Source organism: Lepisosteus platostomus, chromosome 5, assembly GCF_059453375.1.
Source record: "Lepisosteus platostomus isolate fLepPlt1 chromosome 5, fLepPlt1.hap1, whole genome shotgun sequence".
NCBI classification, from domain to species: Eukaryota; Metazoa; Chordata; class Actinopteri; order Semionotiformes; family Lepisosteidae; genus Lepisosteus; species Lepisosteus platostomus.
Genome location: NC_142615.1, coordinates 41,965,357 through 41,980,098, shown reverse-complemented (window position 1 = coordinate 41,980,098; position 14,742 = coordinate 41,965,357). Strand labels below are relative to the sequence as shown.

The following is a 14,742-nucleotide window of genomic DNA, read 5'->3' as shown; positions in this document are numbered from 1 at the left end:
CCCGGTTCATGGTTTTAATTCCTTGTTAGGATGGATCACCGGGCTATGGACTTATTCTTGTGTTTTTGGATTCCATCTATGGATTACTTCTGGATTGTTTGCCTCAGCCACACCTTCCCCGTGCACCAGCGCACTTTGGGCACGCCCCCCTGTTTTCAGCCCCGTATCCCTGCATGACCTTTTCCTAGTGTTTCCCACTTCTTCGGATTGTGTCGTCCGCATGGGGTCCGGAAAGAACTGTTCGTTACACACATGCTGTCTCATTCCTGCGTAGAAACGGCTGTGATCTCATTATCTCATCTCTTCAGAAAACCGGAAAATCCTGACATTGTACTTCAACTGACTCTCAGTAAGCGCTCTGGGTGCCAGCTAGCTCTCTTACAAGTGCGCTGTAGCGACAGAAATTACACTTTGCCTGCGTTATGCACAAAATGACGAGGCAGCATGCTCCCGTATGGTCTAGCGGTTAGTATTCTTCGATTTCACCAGGGTGACCCGGGTAATACTTTCGGTATTTAAAATTTATTTCTCGTATTGCCTGCTGCCTCTTGGTATTTTGCCAGTATCGGACACAGAAAACACAATGAGGACCTTCCCACGTTATATGCGTATCTTTTACTGTGAGAATCAATTAAGCGCTTTTGATAACAACCATTAATTTCAATGACTACTGACATTTGCTCTGTTTTGAATAGTCAACACACCACACCGTGAGAGACACTAGAATCCTGATCACCACATAATTATAAGCCAGCTACCTCTTCAAAGTGACGACATTAGAACCAGTCAGGCATCAGCGTCTGACTAACTCAATCGGTAGAGCCTGAGACTCTTAATCCCAGCGTCGTGGTTTCCAGCCCCATGTTGGGCACAGTGTATATCATTTTCTTACACAAGGTTCCGCTCATCTTTAATCACCTTAAGGTACCTAGCACTAAATAGCAATGCATGTATTTGGTCCAGCTAAAGATTATCAAGAAGCAAATCTCTTTCCTTGCTTTAGTAGATGAATCAAGGACTCTGCTCTCAATGTATTTTCACCAGACACTAGGACAGATAAACGCAGTTAATACGTGCCACATTATAGTATGAAATTGCTTCAGCAAAATATTGTTTATTATCGCAACCATTATTGGTAGCTTAGTTCCTTTCTATTTTTTATACGGTAGTTTCTTAAAAAAAAAACATGCCTGTCAGAAGGCCAAAGAAACGTGGTGAACGTAATAACCACCGCGCTACGGAAACGACGGTACACCCCACTCCCAGAGCAGGATTGGAGACTCCACATTCTACAGCTCTCTAGCAATAGAGGAGTTCCGACTAGAGAAATGGGGATAACCTCCTCTTCAAGATGTGGAAATATATTTACAGAGACGAGTCCTTTTTTTGAAGGTCAGCACTCTCTGCCAGTCACCCCTCCTTGCGCAATGTATCTCTCTTAACACACCAAAGCGATAACTATTATTACACGTTTTTGCACTCCGCATGCTGTTTTATGGGGCTCTCTTCTGCGCTGAGCTGCTCGTTTGAAATCCAAAAGGGAACAGACGCGCTCCTATACCACAAGTCGAACCCAGTCCGCCTGGGTGACGGTGGTTTAGAGATTACAAATAATTTAAAAAGACATTAAAATGCTAATAATATGTAACAAAATGTAAAAAAAAAAAACGTTAACAAGACTGCAGACAGTTTTTGAAAAGGAGCTCTGTAAAATTCACAAATACTAAGACAAGGTATGAATACTCCATGGGTTTAAAATTCAGGAATATGAATGGTCATTTGTTTACAATTGGAATTTTTATGGTTCGTATGATTTAGCGACTTTTTTACAATATGTAAAAGAAAACAGTACAGCTAAATAAGAAAGCCTTAGAGCCACAGAGACAAACAAACTGCGTTTAAAGTTATTTTAAAGACACGAGATAATATTGCACCATAAACTCAAATGTTTGTCCTCTTTGTGGCGCTTGCCTTTTGTTGCTTTAGCGAATTTCATGCAGTTTATTTCCGACAAATGACTTAAAGAGCTTGTGTATTTAGACAAAAAGCAGGGCAACAATTTTGATCGGTCTTATTGAAACTGTTAAAAAGTAAATGAGATCCTGTGTCCAAAATCCTGAGGTGCCTTTTTTCCTGTCTTGTCATACAGAATGTTTCATTAAGGACAATCACATAGGGCTTGATTTTGTTAAATGCAAGTATTTATTTCCTATCTTGGAACCACTTGTTTTTCGAGAAATTCAAACAATTTGTGAAATATGAAATAGAAATCTTGCTTATCGGTGCAGGAGAAATACTGCCAGTTGGCAAGAAAACGACAGCATTTTTTTTTGTTTAGCCAAAAACCTGCATAGGGAGATGTAGAACAAAAATCCGCTTGAGACGTTTTCGTTGGGGAGGAGGGTTATGAAAGGGAAAAAACATGAATCTGTTCCGTTACGACCGGCGCAGGTCGCAGGTGATTCACTCCTCTTGACTAGGTGGCGCTAGGAGGTGCAGTGAAGTTTATATCCGGCTGCAGAAACTCCTCTATCTTGAAGCCGCATCCGCGCTAACGAATGACGTCATCATACTGCGCGACACTGCGTGTATTCACGCATGTGTGGGTGACTGAATCATTTTCTTATCATTATTCATTATTTTTTTTAATGACTTCAGGTTCTGAAAATCTCGTCGGCTGTGTTTATGCTTGAACAGAGCACAGCCCTGACAACAGGATCTGTGAAGAATAAAAATAAAGAAGCTGTTCTGTTTAAACTTCGGAAGTGAGCCTTTGTTTCTGACCGACTCTGAAGAAGGATGGCGGAGTGCTTGTTAAATCTGCAAACCTAGCTTGACTCTTTCATGCAGGTTTTGCTCAAATCGATCGTGTATGAAGTTTCAGAAGTTTTCCGAAACAGGATTTCTGACTCTGAGGACGAGTTTCAAGACAAACTCCGCAGCGTCTCCCAGATTCTGGTGAGACGGGCCGTGATTAAAATCACACAGTGTGTGGAGGACAGTGTCGGGAGTGAAATGGCGCAGCTGAAGAAGGAAAACGAGAGCTTGAAGTGGAGATTGCAGCTGTGGGAGAAGGAGTCGGAAGCAGGAGGAGATCAGGGTACCCAGACGCTTTCCTGTGAAGTCACTGCAGGAATAAAAGAAGAAATGGACACGAAACGGTTGTCAGGTCAGTGTGGTGACTTGTATGAAGTCAGAGTGTGTGAGTTTAAAAACAGTGTCCTTAACTTCCTCACTGGCGAGAATATAGTGGAGAGATACAAAATGAAGTGGAAAGACTTGTGTGATATAGCGACAGGAGTCGGGAGCAGGAGGAGATCAGGGACAGACAGATCGTGTTGGACAAACGCTTCCCTGTGAAGTCACTGCAGAAATAAAAGAAGAAATGGACACGGAACTGCAGCTCTCAGGTCAGTGTGGTGACTTGTATGAAGTCAGAGTGTGTGTATGTGTTAAAAACCAGTGTATATAACTAACTTTTAATTAACAAACTTTATTTTAAAGAAAACATCTCACAATAGTGAACATTCTCATTATCAGTACGTGTTCTAACAAAGTATCAAACTGTCATCAAATAAACTTTCCGAAAGAGGTGAGAATATAGTGAATATTAGATATTACCGTCCTCCAGGACGGAATAATGTCTGTATTAACTCCTCTGGAATATTAATCCGGTGTGTCTGTATTAACCCCTCTCTCTCTAAGTGCATTGTTTATGTACTGTACTGTGCAGTAAGTGTGTCTGTATGAAGCCCTCTCTCTCAGTACAGTGTTAATGTACTGTAGTGCCCACTCAGTGTGTCTGTATTAACACAACTCTCTCTGTGCAGTTTAAATTACTGTAATGTGCAGTGTGTCTCTATTAATCCCTCTCTTTCTCAATGCAGTGTTAATTTACTGGAGTGTCCAGTCAGTGTGTCTGTATTAACCCCTCTTTCAGTGCAGTGTTAATGTGCTGTAGTGTCCAGTTACTGTGTCTGTATTCACCCCTCTCTCTCAGTGCAGTCTTTATGTCCTGCAGTGTCCAGTCAGTGTCTGTATTAACCTGCCTCTCTCTGTGCAGTTTTAAAGTACTGTAATGTGCAGTCAGTGTGTCTGTATTAATCCCTCTCTCTCAGTGCAGTGTTAATGCACTGTAGTGTCTAGTCAGTGTGTCTGTATTCACCCTTCTCTCTCAGTGCAGCCTTTGTCCTGTAGTGTCCAGTCAATGTGAATGTATTAACCCGCCTCTCTCTGTGCAGTTTTAAAGTACTGTAATGTGCAGTCAGTGTGTCTGTATTAACCCCTCTCTCTCTCAGTGCAGTGTTAATGTACTGGAGTGTCCATTCAGTGTGTCTATTAGCCCCTCTTTCGGTGCAGTGTTAATGTCCTGTAGTGTGCAGTCAGTGTGTCTGTATTAACCCCTTTCTCTCAATGCAGTGTTAATGTACTGTAGTGCCCAGAAAGTGTCTGTATTAACCCCTCTCTCAGTGCAGTGTTAATGTACTGTAGTGTCCAGTCAGCATGTCTGTATTAACCTCTCTTTTGGTGCATTGTTAATGTCCTGTAGTGTGCAGTCAGTGTGTCTGTATTAACCCCTCTCTCTCTCAGTGCACTGTTAATGTAAATGTAATGTAATTGTGATGTTATTACAGTAGACCTTTTACATGGTAGTTAGGTTTCTAACTAAGCTAAACAGAACACGCCCTTATACCCACTTATCCCACTATGTTTAAACAACCCAAATTGATTGTGAGTGTACTTGTATGCGTGCGTGTAGTTTAAAGCTTTTAAGATCACATGGCCTCAGCTATCACTACTATGCTGATGATACTCAAATATACATCCATACCAAACCTGATGCAGATGTGGCTGTCTCTATTCTATTTATTTGTATCCCCGATATAAAAACTTGGATGACTCAAAATGTCCTTCATTTAACTGTGACAAGACTGAAGTCATGCTTATTGGCACCACCCATCAACTTTGTACAACCAATATGTAACTCCATCTGTAGATGGTCTTGGACTTGAGCTTCAGTCTAAATTGAATAACTTGGGGATGATATTTGACGTTCGACCCACATGTGCAGCATGTTGTCAGAACATCTTTCATTCACCTCATAAATATTGCTCGACTACGCCCTATGTTATCACTAACTGTGGCTGAAAAGTGTTGTCTAATCTTGAATCGACTACTGTAACACTCTACTCTCTGGGGATTCTAAATCCACATTGAACAAACTCCAGTATGTCCAAAATTCAGCAGCCAAAATCCTGACCAGGTCTAGTACAAATGATCACGTTACTCCTATCCTGGAGTCCTTGCACTGGCTTCCTCTCAAGTTTCATATTGACTTAAAAATCCTCCTGCTCACCTATAAGACTCTCCATGGCTCCGTACCTGTCTGAGTTATCACCCTACTCCCCACCTCACAACCTTCTCTCTTCTAATTCTGCTCTCCTTACTGTCCCCCAAGCCCGTCTACATTGTATGGGTGACATGGCCTTCACCTGTTATCCCCCCCCCAAGCTCTGGAACTCTCTCCCTAAGGATATCGGAGAGTCACCTTCTCTAAACTCCAAATCCAGACTCAAAACAAAAACTTTTTCTTCAGAAGAGCCTTTATTTAACTGTTCTGTACCCCTCTGCTCCTACTGTACTTAGTACCACTGTCTACTGTCTCCTCTAACTGTGTATTCTCATCGTGCTAATTTTGTGTATTTTTTGTTGTTGGCATTCTGTAAAATGCTTTGAGAAGCCACCTCTAAAGGTATAAAACTATAAAATAGTTTATTCTTATAAAGGTCGTTTCTTCTTGTCCTGTGTTTACAGGGTCAGAGGCCTCTGTTCTCACTGACGCTAGGAAAAGGGCTCCTCTTGAACAGCAGCACAGTGAGGAGGAGTGGGGCTCCAGTCTGATGCAGGAGACAGAGCTCACTTCTGCAGAAGGGAAAGAGGTACTTAGTGAGCAGCACACAGACAGCAGACAGAGTGTCAAGGATCTGGACTCTGTACCCATGATGAAGACAGAGCCTGAGAGTGAGCCACCTGGGCTCTTAGTATGTGATGATTTTACAGAGAAGATGAATAATCCCGACACAATCAATATTACACAAGGTTGTAATGAACTGGGCTGTGTCTCTGTACAAGAGCACAGTGAAAAACTGGATGTTTTAAATCTTACAGAGCAGGATATGGATCCCAAGTTGATTGACTGTGCAGAGCAGCAGACTGATGTACCTGGTGAAGAGAACAGTGTTGAGATACAGCTCACTGAGAAGAGTCAGTACAGGGAGGAGCAACAGCAGCTTCTACAGGGCTTGATAATTAGGCCTTGTTCTGTTCAAGTGGAGAGACTGTCATTGCACAGTCTCAAACAATCATGTAATCCCTTAGCATCTGATGACTTAACACACAGGTTTAATAATCTGGTTACTGAGAAAATCGTTGAAAATTTTAATGAACTGGAGAGTGTGTCCGTTCTTGGGCAAAGAGAGGAACAACTGAATGAACTGGATGGTTTAAGTCTCAGAGAGCTGGAGATGGAGCCCCAGATGATTCACACTGCTGAGCAGCAGACTGAGGGACATAATGAAGAAAACAAATCTCAGTTTCAGCACACAGAGCAAGATCATTCCATGAAGCATTTGCAGAATAAGAGACCCCAGCACGATCAGAGGATGAGGAAGAATCACTCAAGGCCTTGCTCTGATGGAGTGGACAAACTGCCATTATGGCAAAGGGAGAAGCAGCGTTTCTGTCAGTCTAGCATTTCACAACCCTACCAGCACCTTCACACAGGAGAGAGACCGTTCAGCTCTAGTCAGTGTGGGAAGAGTTTTAGTCACTTGCACCACTTAAAACGACATTACCGCATTCACACAGGAAAGAGACCATTCAGCTGCAGTCAGTGTGGGAAGAGTTTTAGTGTGAAAAGCCACTTACAATTACACCAGCGCATTCACACAGGAGAGAGACCTTTCAGCTGCAGTCAGTGTGGGAAGAGTTTTAGTCAGTCAAGTACCTTAATATCCCACCAGCGTATTCACACAGGAGAGAGACCATTCAGCTGCAGTCAGTGTGGGAAGAGTTTTATTCAGTCAGGTCACTTAAAAACCCACCAGCACATTCACACAGGAGAGAGACCGTTCAGCTGCAGTCGGTGTGGGAAGAGTTTTAGTCTGAAAAGCAACTTACAATCACACCAGCACATTCACACAGGAGAGAGACCGTTCAGCTGCAGTCAGTGTGAAAAGAGTTTTAGTCAGTCAGGTGAGTTAAAAACCCACCAGCGCATTCACACAGGAGAGAGACCGTTCAGCTGCAGTCAGTGTGGGAAGAGTTTTAGTAAGTCAAGTCACTTAAAAATCCACCAGCGCATTCACACAGGAGAGAGACCGTTCAGCTGCAGTCAGTGTGGGAAGAGCTTTAGTCGGAAAAACCACTTACAATCACACCAGCGCATTCACACAGGAGAGAGACCTTTCAGCTGCAGTCAGTGTGGGAAGTGTTTTAGTCGATCTAGTACCTTAATAGCCCACCAGCGCATTCACACAGGAGAGAGACCATTGTAGCGGCAAGGTTTATTAAAATACAGGAATTAAGTTTGCTGCTCCCTTGCCAGTCTCTTTCTCCCTCATCTCAAGTGGTGCTTGATACAGAGAGGCCATTCCATTTGGTTCACATTTAAGGTGTTTTTCTAGCTGATAAGTGTGCTCTGATACGGAACAACTCCCAAAGCTGAGACACGTGAATGGTTATCGCTGGTGCCTCACTGTCTGGGAGATTCCAAGGGAGAGTCTCATCCCAAGTGGTTTACAACCCCAAGGTCAGAGTTCATGGTTAATCATCCTCTCACGAGGCACCAATAACAGTAGGGGCTTGTGCATTTACTGGGACAATTGTTAATTGTAGCAGTAAGTCACAAAATGATTCTCCAATGCCCATGGAACTTTCAACCAATGAGCAACCGTAGTTCCTCCAGGTACAACTCCAGCTCCTCCTGGACATCCTCAGACTCGGTTCAGACAGTCACGTAATGGCCAGTGTGTCCCAGTGCCAGGACTTTCCCTTGTTCTAAAAAGTCGAGAACGGAGGTTGCCAGCGTGTAACCAAAGGATCCACCCGAGGTTAGCCCAGCAGCAAGCCTCGTAAACCCACCGCGAACGCTCACCTGATCAACGAGTGAACTACGGTTGGAACTGTGGACAGCTGAATATCAGTATTCAGGACTCGCGCTACATCGGGAACGAACCGGTCTTCTTCCTGTCTAAAGATTGTGACTTCTGTGTGCAAACTCTGCTAGTTTCAGCCAACACTAACTAGCCGGTCTTCAGAGAGCATCAGCAGCGCACCACAGCAGAAATTGCATTACAGCTCGAGAATTCAATTGTTACCTCAACGCCAGTTGATATCAACTTAATTCCTATGAGTCATGTACTTGCTTTTGAGTATCTAATGTACAAGTTGTGACAAAGTTCATTTACAAAACGGTCTAAATGAATGATATACGGAATGTATGTCCCTCTTGGTTTGTAACTCTTCGTGATTGAATATATACCTTTTGTATTTTGCTAACCCTCACTATAAGATCTGTTATGTTGATATGCACATTTTATGTAATAATAAATGTATTCTCGTGTATTAGTATCCATGTGTGTGTGCGTTGCTGAGTTATTCCTCTGGGTCGGTCTTTTAATAACCATCAAAGAATCATTTTGTGACTGACTGCTCGTGAGAGGATGCCTACAAGCTCCTCCAATTAGGACAGGTGGCTCTACTGTACACAGAGAGGGGTTGGAGGGGGGAACAAGCTGATACCCTGGCTTCTCTCCAGACACAGTTGGATGAGCTCCTCCAGTCAGGACAGTAGGCTCCACTGTACACAGAGAGTGGTGGGGGTGTGGATTAAGCTGATACCCTGGCTTCTCTCCAGGCATAGCTTGATGAGCTCCTCCAGTCAGAACAGGTGGCTCTACTGTACACAGAGAGGGTGGGAGAAGGGAACAAGCTGATACATGTTTGTCCTTATGCGGCTCGGGACAAGCCAACACAAGGGAGCACATTTGCAAAAATCCAGGCACGCATTGATTTAGAAAGAAGCTCCTTTCCAAAGAATTGCAAATGAACGATCCTTCAGTCCTGCTCAGGGGACACGGAGCCCCCTCCACACAGCTTCAAGGAGTGAGTCAGGAGCCACTGCTTTCGCTTACGGCCACACCACTGAACATGCCCGATCTCGTCTGATTTTGGAAGCTAAGCAGCGTTTGGGCCTGGTTAGTACTTGGATGGGAGACCGCCTGGGAATACCAGGTGCTTTAAGCTTTTGCTCTCTCGGCCAGCAGGGGTCGCCGTTGGCTTAGGGAGGCTTTGGGAGGAAAACCTGGAGTATGGACATTTAACACTTCCAAGAAAAGGCTCCACGGCCGAAACGTTGTGTTCTCTTTCCTCTTTTTTTCAGCATGGAATAAACCTATTACTTGTTCCTTTGCAGCCTACGCATGCTGACGCAGCTACCCACCTGAACTTCCAATAAAAGTGATCAATTGCCTCATCTCTAGAGATGTTTTGTTGCTATTGCATGTGTGTGACTCATATAAAAAACCCTGTTTGTAAAACGAATATCGAAGCTGCCTCTAAATCTGCAAATGAAGATCAGTCAATAAACCACTTGTTTTTCGTATAACTAGACATATATTCACTTATTAAAGACAGGCAAGAGCTCGGCTTTGATGACCAGTACCTTCCCTGTCATGGTGAGGTCTCGGTCCTTCCATTGCATCAGTTTTTTGTTTAAGATTGGCAATTTGTTCTGCCAATTTACTGTTCCCATCTCTTCTCCAAAATACAACCCCAGGACATTAATTCTCTTCTCTTGCAGCCTGAGATCATGTCCTTCTTTTGGCTCCCTCCAGTTCTGATAAAAAGTCTCACTCTTCAATTTATTAATTTTTGCAGAGGAAGCCAAAGAGAACCGATTACAGCACTGCAGAGCTCTGCTAATTGAGGCATTGTCAGAGAGGAGCAGGGTGACGTCATCCATGTATAGAGACATCTTTACCTCTCCTCCCCCACTTCCAGGCACTGGTATCCCATTAATGGCCTTATCCTGGCGCAAGGCACAGGCTAAGGGCTCCATAGCCAAAACAAATAAAAAGGAGGATAATGGGCAGCCCTGCCTCACCCCTGAACAGACTTCAAAGGGGTGTGATCTATTGCCATTAACCATTACTCTGCTGTTGCTACCTGTGTACAGCAGGTTAATCCACTTTCTCATGATGGGGCCAAACTTCATGTGCTCAAGTACTGATGTTAAGTACTGCCGGTTGAGGCAGTCAAAGGCCTTTTCTAGGTCTACACCTAAAATGCACAGAGGGAGGGAGCGATCCTCTGAGTACAGACAGACATCCCTCAACAAGGCCAGGTTGTCGCTCATCAGGCGTCCTGCTATCCCACAAGTCTGTTCTCTCCCTACTAGTGAGGCCACTACATTTTGTAGGCGTAAGAAAAGGGCTTTGGACAGGATCTTAGTGTCCACGCCTAACAGGCTGAGGGGTCTCCAGTTCTTTATGTCATTCTTTGCTCCTTTCATAAACAAGAGAGATAGTGCCTTCTCTTAAGGAGTCAGGCAGCAATTCTGTCTTATAGCTTTCCTCAAATAGGAGCAGTAGCGGATCCTGAAGCAGATCCCAAAAGGTGCAATAAAATTCTTTAGGGAGCCCGTCAGCACCCGGAGTTTTCCCCTACCGTAAGCTCTCCATAGCCTGTCTCAGCTCTTCTACTGTCAAATCCCTCTCAAGTACTTCCCTATCTTCTTCACTCAAAACGTTTTCAAGCTTTGAGGTAAAAAAATGAATTTCTTCATCCTTTACCTCTGTAGAGCTGTACAGTCTTGAGTAGAAGGCCTCGGTGCAGGAGAGGATAGCACTCGGCTCTGTTCTCTCTCGTCCCTCCTCATCAACTACACTTTCCATGACAGACTTGGAGAATACCACTTTCCTGAAAAAGAAGCGAGTACACTTCTCATTTTCTTCCAAGAACTGCACTCAGCTTCTTAACAGCACTCCTCGACTACTTTCTTCGGCTATGCTCCAGATGTCCTTTTTTAAAAGGGTGATATCCTCGAGCACATCGAAGCCACTGTGCAGCATCGTGTAGAGACGCTGCAGCTGCCTCTGTTTCCTGGCTAGCACTCCTCTCCGTCTGGCAGCAGCCTTCCTTCCCTCAGCCATGAAAAGGGCCTTTGTCCTCACCTTCAGCTCCTCCCACCACTCTCCTACTGACCCGTACAGACACTGCAAGGACAGCCACTGTGATAGTTTCTCCTTGTAGCGGGATACTACCCCCTCGTTCTCTAGCAGCTTTGTGTTGAGTTTCCAGAGGCCTGGGCCAAAGACAGTCCCGCCCTGGAGTTCCACTCTACACCCTAAAGCCTGATGATCTGAGAAGAAGACAGGCTGAAGAGTGACCCCAACAACTTTCACTCTCTCTGAGACAAAGCAATAGTCAATTCTGGAGCTGCTATTCCTCCCTGACCATGTATATCCTGCTGTTGTGGGATATATACATCTATATGTGTCTGAGAGTTTAAAGTCTTGAACTAAGTTTTGCAGGGCCAATGAGCTGGAATCCAATTTTATCGGAGAGCTAGACTGCCTGTCTGTGTGCTCTAAGATACAATTAAAATCCCCTCCCACTATCACGTCTGTGCTACATAACAATAGTGGAGAGAGTGCTTTGAGTAGCTCCACCCTTCCTCCCACGTCAGTAGGACAATACACATTGATTAGCCGCAGGTTAACGGTCCCCCATTCCACATCCACACACAGCAACCTGCCATCTATGACCCTCTGAATACTTTTCAATTTGAATGCCCATCCTTTGAAAAGAATCGCCACGCCAGAGGCTCTGTTATTGTCCCCTGACCAAACAGAAGGCCCTTTATCCCACCTATCTTCAAAGCTTTTATACCTCTCTTGATAGGCTAAAGCACACTCCGGCAACATCAACACATCTCCCTCTCTCTGCTGGAGGTAATCAAAGACAGACTGGCATTTAACTCTGTCATTGATACCTCTGGTGTTAAGAGAAATTATGTTTAGAGCCATATTACATAAGAAAGTGGAACCAGTCTTTACAAAACACATTTCTCTTCTGTCTCACCTGTTACCTTCTTCTTTTTCTTTTTCTTCTTACCAATTTCCTGCCAGCCATCCTCTGAATGAGCCTTCATCAGGGTGGCAGCAGTAAAAGCGTTCACGGAGTCCATTTCAAGGAAGGGGGTAGAAGGAGGGGTGGAGGGGTTCCAGCTGTCCCCATTGCCATGCTCTCCTTCCTCCTCGCTCGGGGAGAAAACAGAGTCATTTTTCCTTTTCCTCAAGTCCAGCTCCTGGGAGCACTGAGGGGAAAGGGGTGCAGCCGATGCACCAGTCTCCTCTTCCCCCTCACCCACCAGCTGCTGCAGATCCTCCGTGATGGACTGGATGGAAGAGAGGAGGGCATCTGTAGCACTTGCAGAGTCTGAGAAAAGCAGCTCCGCTGAATCCTGGGTATCCTCGCTGGACCCGCTCCACCAGGGGGCCCCACACTGGCCTTCGTTCTGAGGAGCAGGAGTGGGGGAGGGGTCCTCGCTGTTCTCAGGGGTTTTCAAACCCTCGTGCTTGTCTGGTGCAGTCTGCAGTTGTGGGGGCGTAGTGGATTTCTCTTCCACCGGCCCTGGAGCCACAGCAGGACTGATCCTGGCTGGAGGCTGAGAATCTTTGTCCAACAAGGGTTCTTTGTTTGACTTGTTATTTGCTTTGGATTTTCGGGCCGGTTTGGCTGAAACAAGCACTGCCTCATCCTTTCTCATTTTGAGTTTATTGGCGTAGGCGTGAGGGCAGTTCTTAAAAACGTGTCCTTCCGAGCCACATAAATTGCACTTTGGCAGCATTGAACAGTCAGAGGCTAAATGTCCCTGTTTGCCACAGGTCTTGCAGCATTTCACAGTGCAGGACGATGCCAGGTGTCCCACAGCACCACAGCGCCGACACACCTTTGGTTGTCCCACATAAAAAACATAGCCATTGCAGGCGCCCAGCCGGATTGTAGAGGGCAGGTGCCTTAAGCCTCCATTTACATTGTCCAGTAGCAAGCGAACCTCGAATTTCCTTGCTCCTGTTTTTATACCGTCAACATCTCTAACCTCAGTTCCATGGTGGACAGTGCAGTACTGGTTAAGCCAGGTGTGAATGTCCTCCGTCTTTGCCAGTTCCAAGAACATAACAACATGCACCGTTTTCCTCTCTCTCTGTGTCAGAGGCTGCAAGTCGATCTTCTCAAGGGCAGGAACTTTCCCTCTTTTTGCCTCAAACACATCAACACATTGTTCAAACAGAGGATAGGTAGCAAAAACAACCTCAAATGCTTTCTGACCTGGGAGAGCGAAGATGAAATCCAAGTGCTGAGGTTCAAAGCCAAGTTCCCTCTGCAACACTTTTCTGCTGAACTGCATACGATCCATGAAGAGGTCATCCAAAAGCTCAAAACACACAGCATTCTTGCGGGATCCAAAAGTTGCCATTTCGTGAACTGCTAAACAAACACTGCTTCCACAAAACAAGGAAAACAATCCAACTACTCCACCTACAGGCTGATCAAGGTATCTCCCCTGCCAAGTAAGTATGAGCTGTACAAGCCCCTGCAAGCGGCCGCACCCACAGCACAAAGCGCGCAGCCTAGGCCAGCTCAACGCCTCGCACGTCACCGCCTCCTGCTGGGCCAACTCTTTCGCACACTCTCACGCCACACTAACACTCAAAAGGGTGGGCAAAACGAGAAAACGAGCGCGCCGTTTCCTACACATCTGCAGTCGCCATTGCGCATTCGCAGCATGTCCCGGGATGCAATTCGGCCTCATTTGCATAACACCAGACCGGCAGATCGCTACGCAAGCTCGCGTCGTGCGCCTGCCACACACCGAACAAACACCGGAGCCTTTTCAGCAATTTCCAAAAAACGGGCCTGCTCGCCTGCCCACAAGGCTCGGTCTCTTACCTGCTCTCCAGAGCCTGCTGCCTTCTGTGCTGTTCTCTCGGCACCGCTGTAGCGCTCACAACTCCTGCAGCGGGGGGAGAAAGTTTCCACGCTCCGCCGCAGGGAAGGCTCGCTCCGTGCGCACACGTCCTTTCAATGCCAGTTCAACAAGTGCTCCGCATTAGCAGCGTCGGGACTCCAGTGTGTCGCACCTCACCTCACCTCGACATACGACATACGACACTGCTTTACACAGAGAGTGGCGGGATTGGGATGTCAGGGCCTGACAATACTACTTTACGCAGTTAGTGGTGGGGGTGGGATGTCAGGGCCATACGACAGTTCTTTACGTAGAGAGTGGCGGGGGTGGGATGTCAGGGCCATATGACACTGCTTTACACAGAGAGTGGTGGGGGTAGGATGTCAGGGCTATACGACAGTGCTTTACGCAGAGAGTGGTGGGGGTGTGATGTCAGGGCCATATGACAGTGCTTTACACAGAGAGTGGCGGGGGAGGGATGTCAGGGCTTGACGACACTGCTTTATGCAGAGAGTGGAGGGGAGGGTTTCAGGGCCATAAGACACTGCTTTATGCAGAGAGTGGAGGGATTGGTGTCAGGGCCATATGACACTGCTTTACACAGAGAGTGGCGGGGGTGGGATGTCAGGGCCTGACAACACAGCTTAACGCAGAGAGTGGAGGGGTGGGTGTCAGGGCCATACGACACTTCTTTACGTAGAGAGTGG

General features: G+C 45.9%; 1 long non-coding RNA gene and 1 pseudogene across 1 annotated transcript; both read left to right on the top strand.

Annotated features, from left to right (window-relative positions):
- The first annotated feature begins 2,594 nt into the window (after window positions 1-2,594).
- Window positions 2,595-8,631, top strand: LOC148666704 (uncharacterized). Its single transcript, XR_015937081.1, has 2 exons — window positions 2,595-3,410; window positions 5,815-8,631. It is a non-coding gene; the product is annotated as an uncharacterized LOC148666704 (long non-coding RNA).
- Window positions 8,632-9,188: 557 nt separating this feature from the next.
- LOC148666703 (5S ribosomal RNA) lies at window positions 9,189-9,306 on the top strand (annotated as a pseudogene).
- Window positions 9,307-14,742: the final 5,436 nt, after the last annotated feature.